This window comes from Muscardinus avellanarius, assembly GCF_963383645.1.
Source record: "Muscardinus avellanarius genome assembly, chromosome: 15".
In the NCBI taxonomy this organism is placed as follows: Eukaryota; Metazoa; Chordata; class Mammalia; order Rodentia; family Gliridae; genus Muscardinus; species Muscardinus avellanarius.
In genome coordinates, this window is record NC_137801.1 from 40,301,445 (window position 1) to 40,310,774 (window position 9,330).

The following is a 9,330-nucleotide window of genomic DNA, read 5'->3' on the forward strand; positions in this document are numbered from 1 at the left end:
AACTTAAGTACTTTCATTTTCTTTAAAAGTTTTCCGAGAAAGATTTAGTGAATCCCCAGAGTAGTTGAGTTAGCATGGCATCTCACACCCTCCCCCGGGCCCTCCTATTATGTCTGAAGACTAAAGACAGTAGTCTAAGATCTTCCCTCTAGGAAAATGAAAACAACTCTTGGCCACTCCTCAAACTTAGTCTAGGTCTTCTACTTGATATGCAAAGCAGAAAACCAGAAAGAGAGAAGTCCACAAAAGATGGGTAAAAGGCTCATCCAGTTGCCTACCAACCAGGCACAATTCAACATGCAAGTATCTCTGGCATGCCCCTACTGGCCAGGCACTCACTCTGTGCTTATGGAGGCCATCTCTGCCAAAATCCTGAGAGAGAGAGAGAAACATATATTATCACCATTTCACAGATGAAGATACTGAGGTTCAGAGAGTCTGACTCCAAAGCACATATTCTTTCCAAGTTCCCAAGCACCTGCCTTGGAGGAACTCACAACCTTGCTGGGGAGGTAAGCTTAACACATGAAGATGTGAAAGAGCTGTATGCACACAGACATTGGTTATTAAGGAGGTCAAAGTAGGATTTTCTTGGAGGCCAAGCTTCCTATAGGAGCAGCCCATAAGAGCAGGTAAACCTAGAATAAAGAAACGAGGACAGATGACTCAGGATGGGAGTGTGTAGTCTCCATTCAGAAGAAAAGTGTCATCCTTGCTCCAGTGAACAAGGTAAGGAATATAAGCCTGGAAGGTTGGTTTGGAACTGGTTTTACAGAGTTTTAAATATTGCTCTGAGAGCCGGGCATGGTGGCGCACGCTTGTAAACCCCGCATTTGGGAGACTGAGACAGGAGGATCGCGTAGGTTCGAAGCCAGCCTCAGCTGGCTTAAGAGACCCTGTTTCCAAATAAAATATAAAATAGGTCTGAGAGTGTAGCCCAGAGGTAGAAGGCCCTTGGGTTCCATTCCCAGTACCACCAAAAAATAATAATAAAATAAATATTGTTCTGAGGAATATGAACTTAAACCCTATGAAATATGGAATCACTGAAGAGAGTGGACTAGTGACCAAAAGGGAGAGATTCCTCAATAATTTCTGGGGATTTTTTTTTATGGTGGTGGTACTGGGGGTGGAACCTAGAAGCTTTTCTACTTCCAGGCTATACTCCTGGACCTATTTTATACTTTATTTGAAAACAGAGTCTCACTAAGTTGCTGAAAACCTCATTAAATAGCTGAGCTGAACCTATGTGATCCTCCTGTCTCAGTCTGCTAAGCACTGGGATTACAAGTGTGCGCCACCATGCCCATCTTGAGGATGTTTCTGCCTTGACTTTTCTGTCCTGTTTTTAGTCTAGAAACATTATTTTTGAGGTCTTAAGTTTGAGGATTGCATTCAGCTGTAAACAAAACTCAGTCACAGTGGATTAACCAACTAGAAGCTTATCTTTCTAACATACCAAGAAGCTCCAGGTGTTCAGTGAGTTTGCCAGCTGGTGAAACTGTTTTTGGAAGTGACAGAGGACTCAGGCTGCTCCTTGCTCCATTGGGAGCACAGGGCTTCTTTCCCCTTCCTATGGTGGCCAGCCTTGTTATTACAAGATGGCTACCATATAGCTCCAGATACCAAACTATACTTCTAGGTCAGAACTGAGTGGAGGAAAAAGGCATAGAGAGAAAAAGAGGGCAAGTCTTGCCTGGTCCCCAGATGGAATCTCATAGGCTATAGGTTGCAACCCCAAAACTCAGAGACTGCTGGCATCCAAGCAGAGCAGGGGGAGCAGCCTGGGTTCCAAAGGCCACTTTCCTGCCATGTCTGCTGCTGATTCCAGTTTAGCAGATGATGCAAGCAAGTTGATTAAGCTTCCTAGGTATCCTTCATTTGGGTGACCTGTAAATTATCTAGACTCTCAGTGCATAAATAAATACATAAATAAGGGCCAAAGCCTAGTGTTTGATTTAATGGGCATGAGATGGTGTGCAGAGGTGACTTTCTGGCCTTAAAAATGCCCTATTCAGTTCTCATGTGCAGGGTTGAGAAAGCACAGACCTTGCTGCTCAGCATGGGGTCCATGGACCAGCAGATTCAGCTGGGCCTGGAAAGCCTGTCAGGAATGCAGCATCCCCAAACCTCCCACTGAAGCAGATGCATTTTGACAATATTTCTGGCAGTTTCTAGGCATGTTCCAGCCCAGGAAGCATGCTCCAGGAGAGGAGACTCAATCCTGCCAACCCTGGGGACACGGGGGACAAGAGGGGAGGAAAAGGAGAGGGAGGGAAAATAACTGAGTGTGGCACTGTGGAGGTGCTGCAAGGGTCTCCATCAACATCTGCACAGGCAGGCATGGGGGTGGGGTGGCCGAAGCCTGCTGTGTGACGTCAGGAAGCTGAAGCTGGAAGCCCTGGTCCCTCTGCGCTCCTTCACCAGTCCTTGCTCAGGCCTTTTGAGGAACCAGAGGGTTTCGAATGGCACCCCAGGAATCCCCCTGAAGTTCTGAAATCTCCCCCAGGCCTGTGTTTGCCTCTCTTTCCTTTTTTGATCTGGCTCCCATGTGGGGCTTTTGGGAGATCTTGCTAATATACATTCATTCATTATTTAAAGGCCGACACTGTGTCTTCAGGAAGGTTAAGCATGATTAAAAGATGGGATTTTTCCACAGGCACAGTAGAAAACCTAGGATTCCTACATTTTTAAGCTGTTTTGGCTAAGCCTTGTTGCATAATTTAAAGTCTATGACTTATGTAGATTTAATTAGCCAAAGGAACAGCAGCTGTAGGTTCATTAGTCGGTATTTATTAAGCACTCTCAGAGGCTTTGTGGGCTCTAGAGCCAAGTGGAGGACGGGCTTTGGACACGCAGGCTCACACTGAAGTAGAGGGGACTACAGATGAAGTCAGGAGGAAGGCATTTTTGTTCCTCAAAGAGAGAAAGGGTGACATCAAAAAGCTTAGACAGGAGGATCAGTTAGAGACCAGCCTCAGCAACTTAGCCAAACTTGTTTAAAAATAAAAAATAAGAAAGGACTGGGGATGAAGCTTGGAGATAGAATGCTCTGGGTTCAATCCCCAGTACAAAACAAAAACTTGGATTCACTGGGCAAATCCCCACAAAACACCCTCAGTGGGAGATGTCAGCCCATCACAGAGTCATAAGTGACAATCAGTGTGATAATGAGGCCAAGGCTCAGAGGAAAGACAGCTACACAGAGGAGAGGTAGTGGCAGAAAAGGAGCAAGAAAGAAAAGTGGCTGGCCACTGGATTTCAAGAACTGGAAGAGGTGGGGAGGACAGAATGCAAAATTTGTGGGGCTTTGGTACAAAAAGGACCACATAAGGCCTTGTTAAAAAACTAAGAATGAGGCTAATACAGGCAGATTACAGGTTTGAGACCAGTGCACAGTAATTTAGCAAGATCCTGTTTCAAAATTAAGAACAGAAAGGGCTGGGGTGGAGCTCAGAGATAGAAATCTTGGTTCAATCTACACACCTATTAAAAATTATTAGAAAGTCCCAGGGTGTACTAGTATTTGGGAGGCTAAGACAAGAGGATTGAAGGTTCAAGGCCAGCCTCAGCAACTTTGTGAGACCCCATTTCAAAATATATAAAAAGGGCTGGTATAGAGCTTGGATGTAGAATGCCCCTGGATTTAAATCCCTGGGACAAAAAAAAAAAAAAAATTACCAGACCATGACAGCAGCACTGTGCCTAAGTGCCCAAGCAGAGGACCCTCCCTGCCCAGGGGCACACCCATGCTGCCTACCCTAGAAGAGGTAAAGGATTCCCTGGGGTCAGGGCTCTCCAATCCCACCCTGAGGGAGACTGTCCCTGGCTCCCACTCCATCAATAGAGGGGAGGGAGCAGGTTCTGAGCATTTGAGGGGGGCGGGGACTAGTGGTGTGGGCCTAGGGGTGGAGGATGTCAAGTCTGGCGGTCTGGGGTATGGACAAAGACACCAGCCACCCTTTACCTTTTGTACACCTTCCAGCTCTGGAAGCCAGAGTCTGGCTGGGCAGGCAGCACCCCTCAGCAAGCAGGTCGCACTAAGGGCTCCCAGTGGCTCATCACAGGACTAACTGAAGCCTGGAATTCTCCCTCTCGGTGGCATCTCCCTCCCTCCTGGCTTCCTCCCCTTCCCCCATTCAGCTGATCACTTTTCTCTGGGCTAGAAAATCCAAAAATAGAAAAAAAAAATCTGCACTCTTTACCCCTTAAGCCTCTAGTATCAAATGACACAGTCACTCTGACTCAAACTTTTCACCAAAGGGGCCTTTGTAAGATCCTGGGCAAAAAGCAAGCCTTGGAAGGCAGCCACCAAGAAGCTCAAAGAAAGTGCTGAGCCAGGGGACCCCGTGTGACGAGGTGGCTGGGCGTGGGGTCTCAGGAGGCCCCCTCAGCCTACTCCAAGCACCGCACTGACGTCCAGCCCTGGAGATGCCCAGGGCAGCGCAGAGCTTGGCTGTGAGGACCAAGCCCCTACTGAGGGCCAGCAAGTCCACAGGGATACTGCCTGTGCAGAAGTACATCAAAGGATAAAGGAAAGAATGAGAAAGCAGTGGCCATCGGAGAACAGCCCTGTGAACTCAAGTATTTTTTGTGCAGGCATCTTGAAAAGGGAGAAGAGCACTCACCTCTACCAAACACCTGCAGTGTGTTGTGCCACCTGTTTCATCCACAGTCACCCAGGAAGCAGCACAGTGCCCAGCCCTGGTGTATTGGTCTGCTCCAGGTGCAATAATAAACACTATAGACTGGGTGGCTTAAATGACAGACATTGATTTCCATGCAGTTCCGGAGGCTGGAAGCCCAGGATCAAGGTACCCACAGACATGGTTTCTCCTGAGGTCTCCCTCCTTGGCTTGCAGATATCTGCCTTCTCCTGTGTTTTTGTCATGGCTCTCTTCAGTGTGCACACACCCCGTGTCTCTGGGTGCGTCCAAATTTTTTCTTCTAAGAGAACACCAAACAGCCTGTTTGAGACCCCATTTTAATCACTTCTTTAAAGGTCCTACCTCCAAATAACATCACATTCTGAAGTAGTGGAGATTAGAGATTTAGCATATAAATTTGGGCAGGGGACATAATTCAGCCCAGAACACCCACATTGCAGATTAGAAAGCAGCCTTATAGAGTCCGGAATTGCCCGAGTTTACCAAGGCAGAAGGAGAAAGAGACAAAGTGCGGATGGAATCTGCTGTCCTGTTTATTTGGGTTGTGGGTGAAGAGTCAAAGCTGTTTGGATCACATGTGAAGAGAATTGTTGGTGTACCTACCTCAGGTGGTGTGTGGTTCCCACAAGGCGTCTGTACGTATATACCTAAGGGTAGCAGCTTCAAAGTTGTTCTGCTTGTAAACAGATTCTCTCATTTCCCCTCAACAAAGGCTGGAGAGGAACATGTCTTTGACAGGGAACAAAAGGTAAGTCCTCACTCAGGGGCACATGGGTTCTACACACTGCCACCATCTGAGTGGAAGGAGAGCCGTGCCTAAAGGCCTGTATGGCGTCCTCTGATCCACACCCACATCCCCTGCAAGGCCCTCCAGTCTGGACAGTGAGTCTGCAACTGTTGGCCCGAGGTTCTGTCTTTTCTCTGTCTTTTCTTTTTCCAGGATGCTATGGCCCATTTATAGAAGCAGGCATATGACACAAGAAGGAGAAGGTGGTTGGAGTAAGAGAGAAATCTCAACACTCGATCTTACTGACTCTCCCTTCTGGCAATTTCTAATCCTCACACAATGCTCTTGCTATAAGCTGTCCTGAATTGGTTCCTAGAAAATGATGGGATTTGGCTGGAAGATTCTGGAAGCACTGTAGGTGGCAGCAAGTTCATCCATCCTCAGGCTAACTTCAGAGGAAGTTCAGAAGACTGTCACTAAGCAAACCACATACACTACAGAACAATCCTGATATCAAGACTCAACAGTTAGGGCAAGGGTCATTTGTTGCCAGGAGGGCCCATATGGGTCAGGTTATTAAAGGTAGCTGACTAGGTATAGCTGGCAGGAAATGAAGAGCCAGTAAAACAGGTACCCCTCCTTACCCCGCCACTCGCCTTCACCATGTGGAGATGCAGGCCCCATGTCCGAGGCAAGGGAGGTCAGAAATCCAGACTTTCATGTGCTGCCTCCTGGCTTTTCAGTGTTGGTTCAATTTTCTTTAGCCACTCTATGGACCTAAGAAAAGTCAGTGGGGCTACCAGCTCACAATTCCTAACCTTGAGATGTTATTCCATTTATAATAGAGTCTCTGTTTTGCTCAGAAATATGCCCAGGGGTTTCTTTAAACAGAAAACACTTCTAGTACAAAGTAGGTTCACTAACAGTGTTAAAACATAGAAGCAATCAGAAGGAATGTTTCTTCCCTTCCCAAATTGCCTCACCTTGAGGTGTTCTAAGAGACAAGCTTCTTAATGCATTTTAAATCAGGTTAGAGTGGCAAAAATCTAATTTTCATGCAACTTCTTGAAGGGAGATGAGAATTTATCTAAAGCCTAGATCAAGATTAAGGAAGGCTCAAAGCAGAGGCACAGACACAGGGAAACAAGATAGGACAGAGTGTTCGGGGTAGAGAACAAAAGGAGGGAAGCTGGGTACCTGATATTTGCAATATGGGAAAGGCAACTGCTCTGTGAAGTTGATCAAAGACCGGTGAAGTCTGGAGACCAGAAGGAGCCAGAGATGGGAAGAGGAGGAAAGAGCATCATCAGTTGCCATGGTAACAAAGGACCAAGAAAGGAAAAGAAAGAAAAAAAAAGGGAGAATCTTAGGGAAGAGCTGTATTTTGTTGCTACCTACAGTAAGTTCTATCTTCTCTCTTTAGGTACCCTCTTCCAGGATTTTGTATCCCCTCTGGTACCTCCCTCACCTGACTCTGCTCATTCATAACATGAAGTAATTACTATGAATTAAGAACATTGGTTCTTAAACACAGATGGGATGAATGATATCTACTTAGTGAGCCAAAAGGTTTCCTGGATTCGAAACATTTTCTGTACTGTCCTGCCATAAAGACTATGGTTTCACCATTAAGGCAGTATTTATGGACCAAGTCTTCATTCATGTTCAATTATAAATTCTCATTAGGAACTAGTATCTTGGCCATCAATTTTTACACTCTCATAAGGAGCTTATTATCACACGTAGAGGACATCTCAGCTTCAGCCTGGAAACATCCATGCTAGAGCTCAGGCACATGTGAATATGTGGGAGAAATTGTTGAAGCAGACCTCTGCTGGGCCAGTTCTTAGTATGGTCCCAGTGATATCTGCTGTAGTGTCCAACATTTGTTTCTGCTTGATTTTCTTTGGGGAAGCTCCCTCTTCTTCAATTTTAGTCCATGAGATTCAGGTGAGCTGACTTCTAGTCAAGGGATGAGTCCAGGAATCAGACCAGGCCAATCAGACTATTCCATCTTCTGGCCAAAATGATTTGTTCTAGTGTAAACATATGACCTAAGCCTGTCTGAGGAGTCTCAAACCTAAAATTTCTGCTGGGATTCTTAAGAAAGATGAATTCACTGGGCATGGTGGTGCACGCTTGTAATCCCCACACTTGGGAGGCAGAAACAGGAGGATCGCGCAGGTTCGATGCCAGCCACGCTGGCTTTAAGAGACCCTGTTTCCAAATAAAAATATAAAATAGGTCTGGGAGTGTAGCCGTAAGGTAGAAGGGCTTCCAGGAACCCCAGTACCACCAAAAAAAAAAAAAAAGAGAGAGAGAGAGAGACCCTGATTCCAATTAAAAAATATAAAATGGGTCTGGGAGTGTAGCCCGGAGGTAGAAGGGTTTCCAGGAACCCTGGTACCATCTGAAAACATAAAAAGAAAGAAAGAAAGAAAGAAAGAAAGAAAGAAAGAAAGAAAGAAAGAAAGAAAGAAAAGAAAGATGAATTCTCTTTCATTAGATACTATGCTGGTAGAATATATGTCCAGAGCTACTGGTGGCCATCCTGTTCTACTTGAGTAAAGCCTACTTGAGAGTAAAGCCAATATAGAGAAAAACGAAGCCAAGAAATGGAAAGAGAGACAGGGAGAGAGGGGAGGAGTGCAAGAAAGAGAGTCCTTGATGGCATAATTTGAGCCACTGGATCCACCTGAAATAAGAGACGACCCTCAACTTTTTGGCTTCCACTTTTCTGAACTTTGAATTGGGTTTCTGTTGTCTGCAACCAAGAGCTCTGAGTCATGCCAGGGATTTACCATTATATGAATTAACGCCTTGGCTCTGTGACAGCTCAGTGAGTAGAAATCATGTCATTTATTCCCAGCCTGTTCGGTGGAGAAAAGTGTGGAGCTGGATCTAAACAAGGGAGTTAGAGAGAGAGAGAGAGAGAGAGAGAGAGAGAGAGAGAGAGAGAGAGAGAAATGGGGAGAAGCAGAACTACTAGGGACAATGGGAGAACACATACTGTCTGCAGGGAAGGGAGCTGCTGCTTTGTTTCCTGAGAGAAAACAGCCCTGCTGCAGCTCCATGAGGAGTGGGGCACTCAGAATGATGATGGAAACAGAAATGTGACAGTGCCTGGCTAGAGGGGAACTCCACCACCAGTGCATGTCTGTGTACTGCCAACACACAGTGCGCTGCAACCACAAGAGGTCCAGAAAAGGTCTGGAGCACCATCTGGTACTTACTCACCTCCAATCTAGAAGACAAAAGCTGGACAATCATGCTTAGCAAACGAACCAAAATCAGACAAAGGGGCACTACAAAGGAGAGGATTCAAGACCAGATTTGTGATCCAAGAGATTGAAATAAGGATTATCCTGGTCCAGAACCATCATTGCCTTGTAAGGTATCAATAAATTGATGTTGCATTTAATAGTGTTAAGGTTTTTCTTAACTTGGGAGGGGGCACTTAACTTGGGAGGGGCACTTATCCAGAAGTGACACATTTCATTAAATAGTGGATAAGTATCCCATTTCAGCTGTTAAAACATCAAGTGCTAGCTGGGTGTGGTGGCCCACGCTTGTAATCCCTACACTTGGGAGGCAGAGACAGGAGGAAGGCGCAAGTTCGAAGCCAGACTTGCTGCTTAAGAGACCCTGTTTCCAAATAAAAAATAAAAAAATATATAAAAGGTCTGGGAGTGTAGCCCCGGGGGTTCCATCCCCAGCACCACCAAAACAAAACAAAATAAAACAAACAAACAAAAAAAACCCACACATACATCAAGTGCTAGATGAATTTGGAGCACTAGAGAGGTGAAAGAATTCAGGGACTATGTTGGGCTCCTATGTCCCCTACAGTTGCTTTCCAAGACTGGTTTACTAAGATGGTGAGCACTCAAGAATTTGGATACTGGAAAAACAAAAGAAGCCTCTAGCAATAGAATT